Below are 13,471 nucleotides of genomic sequence, written 5' to 3' on the forward strand. Positions count from 1 at the left end.
TGGTGAGGCCTTACTTACTTGGATGGTGCGTCTGTATGAGCTTGGCGCTTCCGGTATTATGCTCGATGCTGTTGATTGCTTACGATTTTGTTCTTTGAGTTCTGATTCTACTATTCAGGACCATTTTCGGAATTTTAATGGTAATGTCCAGACTTCTTTGCTCCAGCTTGCGTCTGAGGGCTGTAATCATAAATATCCAACAGAGTCTGATTGGCCCTCTGATGAAAAGCCGTGGTACACTCTGCGCGATGCGTCGCAACGTTTAAAGGAAGAAGTCATGAAAACGTGTATCTTCCTTAGTACTGCTGACAGGTTATTGGATGGTTTGTTAACATCTTCTGTGCGTAACCGCATTATACGTACTTCTCCTGTTGCTTACAAGCAGGTCATGATGACACTATTGATTAATCAAACTGGCAATCCTTTGTCTGCTGTGCTTGAGTCTGTTCGTCAGCTTGGTGAGCTGGGTGAATGGTTTAAACCTGAAAGACAATCCCGACCTGAGGGTCGTACTGGTGGGGACTATAAGTTCTCTAGACGCGACATGTTTCTTGCTCTCATTGCTGATGGTGTCAAAAGGGAAGAGATCGATGGTGAACCTAATAATATCCTATGGGATATGTTTCGTAAGCGTGGTTTGGATCGGAAGGAAGGTGCCCGTCGTGTGCGAAAGAATGATTATGATCGTGGTTCGGATGACAGTGGTGATGAGAGACGACGTGTGACTTTTGATCGCCGTGATGATCGGCGCCAAGAACGTGGTGATTCCCCCCGTCGTAGTGATGGGAGGGGGAGAGAGGATGATCGTGAAAGGGGAAGAGATGATCGTGGTTCTAACAGACGTAGAGATGCAAGGAGTTTTTCCCCTGATGTACGAAGGAGGGAGGATCGTAACAGACTCTCTGACCGTAATTCACAACTTTTTGAACCTGACACTAATCCGTTTCATACTGGAGACGGATATGAACAAGAGATTCTAATACCAAAAAAGACTGAAAACATCTACCCTGATCTGTCTTGGTTGACGGAACGCAGGAAAAATGACTAGGAAATAGGTCAAGCTCCGGTACGCAGGTGGGCCCACAGAGATTACAGACCATATGTAGATATTGAGATTTTTTGGAAACATCGTAATATCCAAAGGGCCCGAGCGTTAGTTGATACTGGGGCGGAGGCCACTTTAATTCATGGCAAGTCAAGAAAATTTCATGGACAGTCTTTCACAATTACCGGGTTGGGTGGTAAGGAAACACCCGCAGTTCAAACTGCACTTGAAATTAAAATTGGTAGGATTCCTCGTAGAGAATACTCTGTGTTGGTTGTGCCACTTTTGGAATATATTATTGGAATTGACATCTTGAAAGGTATGACTTTGCATTTGGATGATGGTTACTATCAGTTTGGTACTAGGCAGTACATTTCGACCAGACCCGTACGGGTTGGCCGTTTACGCATGCCACCTATTAAGATCCCTTTAGCAACGAAAGTGATTTCTCAGAAACAATATCGCATCCCAGGTGGTCATGAAGAAATTACAGCTACGATTCAGGATTTGGTTGACGCGGGAGTTATTACTCCGGTCACATCTGCTTGGAATAATCCTGTTTGGCCCGTGCGCAAAAGTGACAACTCTTGGCGCATGACTGTTGATTATCGAGAATTGAACAAACATACACCTAAATTGACTGTTGCAGTGCCTGACATTGTTACACTGATTGAGAGAATTCAAAAGCATCCAGGTACATGGTATGCTTCTATCGATATTGCTAATGCATTCTTTTCGATTCCAATTGCCCCCGAATGCCAAGAACAATTCAGTTTTACATGGAATGGACGTCAAATGACGTTCCGGAGTCTTCCTCAAGGCTATGTACATAGTCCTACGATCTGTCACCGGCTGGTGGCGGAACATTTATCTGAAGTGCCCACGATTCCACAAGTTCAAGTTTGTCATTATATTGACGACATTTTAATTCAAGGTGAAACGCAAGACCAAGTACAGTCTCATTTAGATCAGATCATTGACTGTTTGCGAGCAAAAGGCTGGGAAATTAATCCTGACAAATTACAAACTCCATCCCAAGCTGTGAAATTCTTAGGAATTAATTGGCATGAGGGTCACAGAGAGGTGATTCCACAGGTTAAACGGAAAATACTTGATTTTGCTGTTCCCAGAAACAGGAAAGAGGCTCAATGTTTCATTGGCTTGTTTGGCTTTTGGCGTCAGCATATTCCCCATCTAAGTCAGATCTTGGCTCCACTGTACCGTGTCACTCGTAAAAAGAATGCGTTTGAATGGGGTGAGCCTCAACAGACTGCTTTTAATTTGGCTAAAGAAGCTATTCAGTATGCTTTGGATTTGTGGCCCGTGAGTGAAGGTGATGTGGATTTGAATGTATCCGTGGAAGGTCTGTATGCTAATTGGAGTTTGTGGCAAAAGCAAGGCAGACAAAAAGTGCCATTAGGTTTTTGGACCAAAAAGTTACCAGAGGCTGGTGAGCGTTACTCACCTTTTGAAAAACAGTTGCTTGCTTGTTATTGGGCTCTGGTGGATACCGAGCAATTGACTTTAGGCCATGCTGTGATTTTGAGGCCTGAGATTCCCATCATGCAGTGGGTTTTGAGTTCACCGAAGTCCCATCGAATTGGACATGCTCAGGAGGCTAGTGTGATTAAATGGAAATGGTACATTCAGGACAGGGCACGTGTGGGTCCGAAAGGTGTGGTGGTTTTACACGAGCGAGTGGCGCAGGCGCCCTCCAATGAGGCTGAAAGTGAGCGTTCGGTTCCCGTAGTGCAGGAGTCTCCCGTGAAGTGGGGTAAATCATTTGATGATCTGTCCGCGGAGGATAGAAAACATGTGTGGTTTACAGATGGTTCTGCGAAGTTTATTGGTGACAAGAGACATTGGAAAGCTGTCTCCTATAACCCGACTACTAAGAAATTATTGAGCACAACTGGAGACGGTAAGAGTAGTCAATATGCTGAACTCTATGCGATTTACCAAGTTCTGAAACAAGAATTACCAGGTACATGTCATATTTTCACTGATTCTTGGTCCACTGCAAATGGACTAGCGGTGTGGTTGCCTACATGGCACTCGCACAATTGGGAATTGCATTCTAAGGAATTATGGGGTAAAGAATTGTGGCAAGAAATTTGGGAACTGCTTCCGCAGAGTACTGTAACAATCTTTCACGTGGATGCTCATACTCCAATCGACTCCCTTGACAAATTTTTCCATAACATTGCAGATGAACAGTCTAAAATTTCTGAGGCAGTGGTTGACATGCAAGATTCTGATTTGGCGGGATTGGCGAAATGGGCCCATCAGAAAGCAGGACATTTTGGAGAGAAAGCCACTAACAGGTGGGCTGCTGATAGAGGAATTCATATTCCCTTTTCTTTAATTAAAGATGCCATTTTACATTGTCCCATTTGTCAGCATTCTAGAAAGAAAGAGGTGCCTCAAATTGTTCGAGGCCACCTACATCGAGGTAAATTGCCCGCCCAAATTTGGCAGATTGATTATATTGGTCCGCTCCCTATGAGCAGAAATTGTCAATATATTTGTACAGTGGTTGATACCTACAGTGGCCTTTTGGTCGCTTTCCCTTGCAAGAATGCTACCCAAGTGAATACAATTAAAACCCTGGAGCTCATTATTTTGTATTATGGTGTCCCATTCCAAATTCAATCAGACAATGCATCCCACTTTCGTGGAAGATTGGTGCAGGAATTCTGTATGGAGAATAATATCGATTGGGTGTTTCATATTCCATATTATCCACAAGCTTCGGGACTGATTGAGAGAATGAATGGCTTGTTGAAAGAACAGTTGCGCAAGTTGACTGATGACCGTTACAGCCAGTGGAGAGATGTCCTACTTCAAGCTTTATTAATCCTGAACAACCGTCCTTTGTTGCATGCTGAATCTCCTTTGATGCGTTTGTTTCCTCCACATGTTGATGCGAAACCTAATTCTGTTGCTACCACTGTCACTTATTGGGAAATTGCCCCCGGTGCTTTGGCTCCATGTAGAGCAACCCCAGGTTCCGCAGGCCTCGACCTGCATGCTTTAAATGATGCACACTTCCCAGGAAAGGATCGAATCATTGTTGAAACTGGCATAGGTGTCTCTATACCTGCCGGTAGTTTTGGATTAATTGCCCCTAGATCTGGCCTGGCCCTGAAAGGTGTTCAAGTACTAGGAGGAGTGATCGACAGTGATTATCAGGGAGAGATTAAGGTTCTCTTGCTTAATAGCAGTGAGACGGATTTGTTTATCAAAAAGTCTGACCGTGTTGCTCAGTTACTGATTATGCCTGTCTTCAGTGGTGAGATCAAAAAAGGCTCTGCCCCAACGTTGCTAACTGTGCGAGGACAAAAAGGCTTCGGATCGTCTGATCTTCCTGGAGCTAAAATATGGGTGCAATCGCCTAAAAATCCTCCTGAACAGGCTGATATTATTGCGACCGGTCATGACAACACCGTTTTGGTGATGAAGCCAGGGAAAGATGGCTGGGAAGCTGTCCCAGCTGACAAATGTTATTTACGAGAATGATTAAGGCCTGTGTTTGTATTCTTTCAGATCATTCTTTGGACTGCTGCTGCAGGATGTGTCGTCGTTGGACTCCTTTTGGCTTGCTACGCCGGGAGAGGAGAGCATCTACCGACGCCGAGTGATGGGATAACAAGAGCCGCGCGGTCCGCGTGGCAGAAGTCCTCCAATTTTTGGATCACACTCGCGAAGCGAGTGACGAACTCTCCGCATTTTTGCCTTACACCCATGAAATCCGTTACTGACATTTTATCGACCTGTTTGGTTGCTGTCCCTGCATCTACTGAAACTCTGCACCATATATTCAATGTATCCAATGCCCGACCTAATGTTATTTTGGGCGACTTCTTGGCCCATGAATTTTGTCCTTCATGTACTCTTCTTCCAGACCAGGATGTCCTTATTAATTCCAGAATTACTACCTTTAATATTACCCCTGGTGACCTTTGTTTTATTATGACCTGTAATCCTAAAGCCATCTCTGAATGTTTGCGGTTGAAACTTCAAGCCGCTACTACTTTTTCATTTCATCAACGTTTGCTATGTTCACAAAGACTTCCTACTTCATGCCTTTCAGTGAAGAACAATATGACTTGTAAAAGTTTGGTTGTTGCCACTAGCCATTATCGTTCAATGTTGTTACCAGCTGGATGGCTCTTTTCTTGCGGGAATTCATCTTGGCCCTATATTCCTGCGAATATTTCTGGTGGCCCGTGTGCCATCACTAGATTAAGTTTGCTAATGTTTTCTTCACATCCTCCTTCACATTCCCGTATTGTTCGAGACTCTATGTCATTGCATGAAGATTGTGATTCCTCTGTTCATCTTTATTCCAGATCAGAATATCTTGGTTTAGCTTTTTCCATTATTGGTGTTCCTGCATTGGCCGTTTATAATGCCAAAACAATCGGCAAAATGGCCTGCTGGATGGTCAAATCGATCAACCAAACATCTACTGTTTTATCAGATTTATTATTGGACTCCCAAGGTGAACGTAGAGCTATTTTGCAGAATCGTGCCGCTATCGATTATTTGTTGCTGAAACACGGGCATGAGTGCTCTGAATTTGAAGGTCTATGCTGTTTTAATTTGTCTGACCATTCTAAAGCTATCCAATCCCACATTAATAAACTCCACGACTTGACTGCAGAAATTAGAGAACACATAGATCAGGGTTTCTTTGACTGGCTTTTTAACTGGCTCCCTGACATGCATTTTTTACGACAAATTTTGGGAGGGGTTATTATTACTGTCTGCATCCTTATAGCAATTTGTTGTTTTATTCAGTGTATTCCTTCCCTGCTACAATATTTTAGACTTACTAAGGCTCATAGATCAGTTAGTTTTGTTCCATATTATTCGTCTACTGACGTTAGCTCCATTTAGTTTGTGGTTAATAGACTGGAGTCAAGGGGTGTAATGTTATGGCTGTCTTTCTGCCAGCTCTCTGGAGAAGAAGAATGATGGAGAGTGACTCCAGCCTATCACCCCCATAGCATAGGGATTAGGCCGATAGATAGGGACCCTGTCTTATACACATAAAGGCATTTTCGTATTATTTCCCTTAGAGTAAGGCTTATGAATTTAAGTTAGGGGTTAGATATATAGGTATTAGTCATGATTTACTCATTTGCTAACATGCCGATCTGTTTCTCATGGAGCTATGCATATTGTGGGCTCCGTAGGCCTTAAGCGAGACAGACTCCATTTTGCTTTCTGCCTGGTAGCTCGAGAAGGCTTTCTAGGTCAGAAGTGATGTTTTAGTTTCAAGCTGTTGTTCGCTTGGAGAGAACCGGTTCAGGCTGACCCTTATCGAAGGAATGTATTTTTCTCCACTCCGAAGACACAACTTCAGGCCGGCCGGCTGGGAAAGTGTCCTTGGTACGGGGAGGTACAAGAATTTGGTGGGCGGCAGGTTACTGGCCGTGAATTTCCATGAAGGAACGGGCTTTGATATTAGCGAAGGTGTTAGTCTTTTTGTCAGTTAGTCCGTAGGCGGCATCTAGCCGTTAGCATCTCTACCATTATTCATTTTCATGGTGGACAAGTCGCCATCTTTGAAGTCGGAGAAAGATTTAAGACCGAAACTCTCTGAAAATAGACTGAACGAGAAGTGGCGCGGAGCGCACTAATGCAGAGAGAGAGAGACGGTAGCTAATTAACAGCAAGGTTCCGAGGTCCTGAGGGGGAGCAGACGAGTTTGAGCCTAACGGTGCAGACGTGTACTTGTGACGGCTGAGGGTGACTGCAAGGCGAGCCAGGACCCAGAGACGAGACAGGAGCCTAGATGACTGCCGAGTCCCGATTTCCCATTAACCAGGTGATGTCCGACCGATTCTTATAGTGCGTGCACTCTAATCTTTATCTTTTATTCCCTTTGCAAATGTAATGCTGCATAGTAATGTGATTTATGTTTATTGTCAATAAATACCCTAATTCATATAGAATTATCGTGTACCTGGTGCTTGTGTTCTATCTTGGTAAATGAGACTTCTAGTTGAGCATTGTTTAGACGAACGGATGAGAAATCCCGATCAGACGAATGGTGGCCAAATAAAGAGGGAGTGAGTGGACCTTAGATGTCATGAGCACAGAGTACATTATACAATCTGAATCCATATCCAAAGTTATTATTTTAGTCTTATCCTGAGTAGACTGCTGAGATATCATCCTAATAATGTTTCATAGGAATGTGGTCGTCGTTGATATGCGGCGTTAATGAGAACGGCGGGAGGGACACCGCCGTGTAAAGCCACCGGATTGTGGTATAAGACTAAATGAGAGCGACAGGGGGGACACTGTCGTGTATGTTTCGCAGGATCGCGAACGATTTGGAAAAGGGAGCATTGGGTTCTGCAGGCCCGTGTGTAGACACGCCGGATTGTGTGTCAGATCTGCCCTGGGGTAGAACGGTCTGGGTCAGAGTGACCGCGAGGCCAACCGATGTGAATAAGATATTGTAGAAAATCCATATATGTATATTGTTATTCCCCATTCTTAGGTGCAATCTGTATATTCATCTGTATAGCTACTTATTGTGAATACGATCTAAGAAGGGAAGGTGAGTACGTTTTGGCTGGGTCACAGGGGCCCCTGGGGGCTGATCCCATCTAGACAGAAAATCCAGCCATTACAATATATATATATATATATATATATATATATATATATATATATTATACAGCGGTGTGGTTACAATTCAATGACCACAATCCCATTCACCTGATATTGGGAGGGGGTACTGGCCTTAATCAGGAAACTGTTAAACGGGTACCATCAGGAGTTATTAAACATAAAGACCATGGCCGTAGATTAAAATGGTGTAGTGTTATCCCGAAGAATTTTGCAACAATTTAGCGACCAAAGTTGCACCCTGTTGGGATGAATTGTAGTGAGGAACTGGCAGTTCACCTCTAAAGACATTTGAACATCTATGATCTGATATTTCCTTTGTTTGCTTTTATGTGTAAATAATTTGACATAATTGTTTTTTAAAAAACACTAATTTTCTTTTTACATAGGGGAACAAGACTAAAAACAACAACTGGCCTAATGATATAATTATGGCGGAATTGTCACAACTGTTTAGCCCACTGGGGCATCATCTGCACAATCACTAGAAAGTGAAATCTGGGACACTACATTAGCCCACTGGGGCGAGACTGAATTTTATTATTGTTTATTTTACACTGTTTTGGTTATGTATTCAGTAACTAAAGAGGTACGTCACTATTACTTCAAGATGGCGGCCAAAACGGGTCTAAAAACTCGCAAACATGAGCCGACTCTCCAGTTTGATTTCACAAACATTTTATTATGCTTAGCCCACTGGGGCAAGACTTATTATTTTTGTATCAGACCTTGTTTGAAAAAGCAGTATTATGACAATATATGTTTATTGAAATGTACCACTCAAGTATGGCGGTCCAAAATTGGCCGAGTGGATCTATTGTAGTCCCTCTTCTATGCACTTTGTTTTCACTATGTAAATAGCACCATGAAATGAACACAGTAACCGTGACCAAGCCTTAGTGGCGAAACGCGTCGGTAGGGAGCTGCCGATTTCGTGCCTTGAATAAATACATTTTGAAGCATCCAAAGGCAGCCTGTGACGTTCTTCTGAGTGGGAGAATTTTGTTTGTGAAATTAAGGGTGTCCGGCACCCGGCCGGGAGAGGTTGTTGGAATATATATATATATATATATATATATATATATATATATATATATATATATATATATATATATATATATTTATATATATATTACCTACTGGCGATAGCCAGTAGGTATATATAGTTATGACCTAGTTATCATAGCAAATTCCGAACATTCTATTGGGAATAACTTTGGCGCCGATTGAGGGATCTGCCTGTAATTTTCCTTAAATTTGCGTTGCTGCGCTCCGCTCCCTCCCTAAAAGTTTTGGGGGGATTTGTCAAGTGGGGGGCGAGAAAATAGGGGGATCCAAAAACGTGTTTTCCCATGTTAATTTCCATAGGGACATTCTGACAAGGCTACAGCTCGAACGGCTGAACGGAATTACACCAGATTTGGCAAAATGGTAGGGACTGGTATGCAGCAGTGCCTTTTGTATGTTTGGTGAAAATCCCTCCAGTAGTTCTTGAGAAAATTGAATTTGAAATTTTTCAAAGGGCATTTTTATGGGACCTTTAGAAACGGCTACAGTCCGAACGGCTGAACGGAATTACACCAAACTTGGCAAAATGGCAGGGACAGGTATGCAGTAGTGCCTTTTCTATATTTGGTGAAAATCCCTCCAGTAGTTGTTAAGAAATTAAATTTGAGCAAATTATATATCTATATGCGCTCAACATTCTATTGGGAATAACTTTGGCGCCGATTGAGGAATCTGTGTGTAATTTTCCAGAATTTTTGCCAGCTCCGCTCCGCTCCTGAGGTTCCGTGACGATCGTAAGTGGTGTTTTCGACTCGCAGAAATATGGTCGAGTCCGGTATCTATGAACCGCAAATGACGAGTTTAGTGGGTGTACGCGTTTTCACTGTGCTAGCCTAAACCGTTCGTTTGTTTCGTGGGTTTCTTCATCCGAGCCCACGGGTTCCATCTTAGATGCGGCATCCATTTTGTCTCTTGCCCTCAAGTAGCCAGCGAACGGACGCTGTCCGCTTCGCGACCCTGGGATTCCCAAACTCTTGCGGAAGACATGTTTCCTTTGAAAGTGCCTTTATGATGAGGGGGATGGCACTGTAAGGCAGATGGCCCCGCTCGAGGCTCATCTTGCCGTGCCGGTCTATTGTCTCAGTTGTGCATTCATTAGGCACGTCCCCTTTGATGCCTGCAGCTCGTGTTTCCCGATACCACCCCTTTTACACCCTTTCCGATCTCCCCACTGTTTCTGTCTTCCTCTACACCTGTTTCTGTCCCTTCCTCGATTTGTTTACTGCTGATTAGAATGTACTAATGGTGGGAAGATGGGCTTTTACAGTTGGGAACTACCAAACGTTTCTGTACTTATGTTCCGGGCCTTGAATACATGAAAGCAACCCCTTATGGTCTTTACGATGGGAACCGAGTTATAAACCTTTGTGTACTGTGTTATCTTATGCATGAAAACTGTATAAAAGGAGCGATCCACAGAGGCAAGTCGAAGCAGACTCCTCAAACCTACACGTGTTGTACTTCCTGTGACTTCTGTGTTCCCTGCAGTAATAAACCTCGAATCTTTGACGCCGAAGGAAGTGTCCCGTGTCTCTGTCATTTGTACGCCGGAACAGGTTACCCACGAAGGTTTCAGGTGTTATCCCTGGCACCGCTGGGTCTTAAGAAAACCCAGTCCTTTAGTTGGCGCCCAACGTTGGGCTGCATCACTGGTACCGGCCCAAGCCCGACGATCGTGAGGAACTTCGTGTGAAATCTCCGAGGGAAGGTGCACCCCGCTTCATCGATCCTGTTGTCGAAACAAGTGGCCTGACGACTTTTCCCGCGGCGATCCACGCCTCCTGACGGCTGCGACGGACTGCTGCCCTGACTGTAGACCTGTTTTGGCGCCTGGCGTAGACCTTGGTAGAGCGAGACGATAGACGGGCCTTCCTGGTGACGCCATTGATTTTTGAGTTAAGTATTTGTGGGTCGCTCCCAGAGTCCTTTGTTGTGGGTGCTTAGTTGTTGCATGGTTCCATTGCATTTGTAGTTCTTAGTACTTTGTTCTTTGTTGTGATATTTGACGTCTGCAGTCGCCAAAAACCGAGGGTTTTTGCTCATTGCTGGGATATAGTGTAATCCCGTAATCCTTGACGTTTGTGAAACTCGGTTAGTGTGCACGATGCCTGGCCGTAGTACTTTGTTCAGTTGTTTTAGAAGTTGTGGTGCGGATTCCCGACTGGAGGACTCGTGTCCGATACCTCCGGTTGGAACTCCAACGTATGAGCTGTACAGTAAACATGGTTTAGGTCCAATTACATTCAATGAGTGTTGGGTTCGCTATACTAAAAAAGACGGTGTCCTTAGTTGGCCACCGCATGGTAGTTTTGAGACCCCGATTCTAGACAATCTTGAAGCCAAATTGTTTCAGAGAAAAGCAAGGCCGGCCATGTTTGATTCCTTTCGGTTGTGGCGTAAAGAAGCCAAACAGAGAGAAATCAAACAGATTAAACGTAATAAGAGAGAAGGAGTTGTTACCACGGTAAGAAACGCAGAGCAGTTCCAGCGGGATAAGGAGGAAAAGGAAAAGGAAGTTTTCTACAGATTGCAGCGTATGTCTGTAGATAAGTGTTACCCTGCTTTACCGACGGGTACGGATAAGAAGGAGGAATTAGTGGAGGACCCCTTATTGTCCTATCTTTTGAAGTCACCACCTCCGTACGCACAGGGTACCGTAGCTCCTGTGGTTCCCCCTGTCCCTGTTCCTCCACCTGCTCCTGCTCCTGTTCCACAACCTGTCCCTGTTCTTCATCCCGTTCCTGCTCCTCTACCTGCTCCCATCCCTACTGATCCTCCGCTTGTACTTCCTCATACTCCTGCTCCCGCTGCTCCTGCTGTTCTGGTTACTTCTGCTGTTTCTTCTGTTCCTGGTACTTCACTTGTTACCCCGTTGTGTTACTCTTCTTCTCCATCTGTTCGACGTCGTACCCCCTCTGTTGCTGCTAACTTCTTTAATTCTCTTGGACCTATTCTCGAGTCCGCTGGTTCTGATGGTCCCCAAAGACGAAGTCTACTTCCTGGTGGTAGGGAACGTGATTCGCTATATAATATGGCGACGGGTTGGATCAAATACCCCCTTAGAAATCCTCCATGTTCGGTGCTTGATACGTTTTGTCAATTTAACGAACCGACACAAACGTTCGTGTTTGAGGAAATGTGCAAGCTTTTACGTGATCAAATATCAGCTGATGCGTCTGATGATGTATTGACTGCTTTAACTAATCTTCAGCTCCAGTTTGCGAGCGGAATAATGGTGGGTAGCAATGTTCGGCGTGCTGTCGAGCAATTGCTATCTTTTCGTCCTTCTATAATGCCTCGGGCATTGTTTTTAGAAGACATTGAGGGACCGCTTGCAGCGCCTGGTCAGTATCCCATGCGCGAAGTTCCACCAGTGTGGATGCCAGGTGATGCTACTCAAAATCCTGCAGTCTTGCCGCACTTTCAGAGAGTGTGGATACATCTTCCGTGGAAACGGTCAGAAGTTTTACAGGTGAAGCAATCTTTGCCTGACCCTCGCAAAAATCCTGCAGGGTATTATAAAGAATTGTCGCAGCTAGTGGATGCTACGATAATGAATCTCGCTGACATTGATATGTTGTTCGGTAACGTAGTTCCGCAACCGGTTTGGGCAAAAATTAGTCAGGAAAATCATGTAGCAGAATTAGGTGGTGATTGGGCTGCTCTTATAGCGGCGGATACACGGCAAGTTGGTGGGGCCAAGCCCGAACAGCTAATTACGGCTTTGCCCCAGAGAATTATCGCTCTAATGAAAACGCTTATGCCAGCTATGAAGGTGAATTGGGACAAACTGTCCGCTTGCAAACAAAAGAAGGATGAGAGTGTCTCTGATTTCTTTACGAGATTTGAGGAGGCTTTCATTGATCATAGTGGTCAGGATATGGGTACTGAGGGAGGTCAGCGATTGTTTGTGGATAAGTTTGTCTCAAATTTGTTGCCTGACTTGAGCAACAAATTACGAAATTCAGAAAGTGCATGGGCTGTTTCCACTTCCGCTCAAATATTGGCCACGGCCCAATACTATGAGAATAGAGAGAAAGAGGAGAATGATTGTGCCGATAAGAAGACGAAAGAACTCAAAACTAAAGTGTTGTTGCAGCAAGCGTATCCTCCACGTTCGAATCAGAATGATTCACAACAACAGAATCGATCGCAGTCTCAGTCGAATAGGTCACAATCACGAAATGACTCCTCTTCGCAGAGATCTTCGTTAGGGTACAATCAGTGTGCCTATTGTAGGGGAGAGGGTCATTTGAAATTCGATTGTCCAGTTTTGCGTGATCGCAATAGTGGTAATTCATCTAGAGGAGGTCGTGGTGGTCCTCAACAGACATCACGTGGTAGAGGTCGCGGTGCTCAAAGCGATCGTTCCAACAATACTTCTGACTCTAATAATTGTTTTGATCAGCGCGGATCGTCGCAAGGGCGATCTGCTCAGTACAATGTGGACGATTATTACGTCGATCAGGATGCTGACGACGGTAATTACTAGGACAGCCATAGACAAGGAGAGGGAGTAGTATCAGTTCCGGTTGATCAGAGAGGGCCTTACGTCGCAGTTGCCGCCTCGGGCGTCGTTGAGCCTTTTCTGTTGGACACTGGTGCAGCGAAAAGTTCCATCATACATTCGAAACTCCCTGGCGCACCTTTGTCTGGCTTAACAAATGTTTCCGTTGGATTCTCTGGCGCCCCTGTTAGCAATCCGGTTTC

This window comes from Lissotriton vulgaris, chromosome 1_1 (assembly GCF_964263255.1).
Source record: "Lissotriton vulgaris chromosome 1_1, aLisVul1.2, whole genome shotgun sequence".
Taxonomy (NCBI): Eukaryota; Metazoa; Chordata; class Amphibia; order Caudata; family Salamandridae; genus Lissotriton; species Lissotriton vulgaris.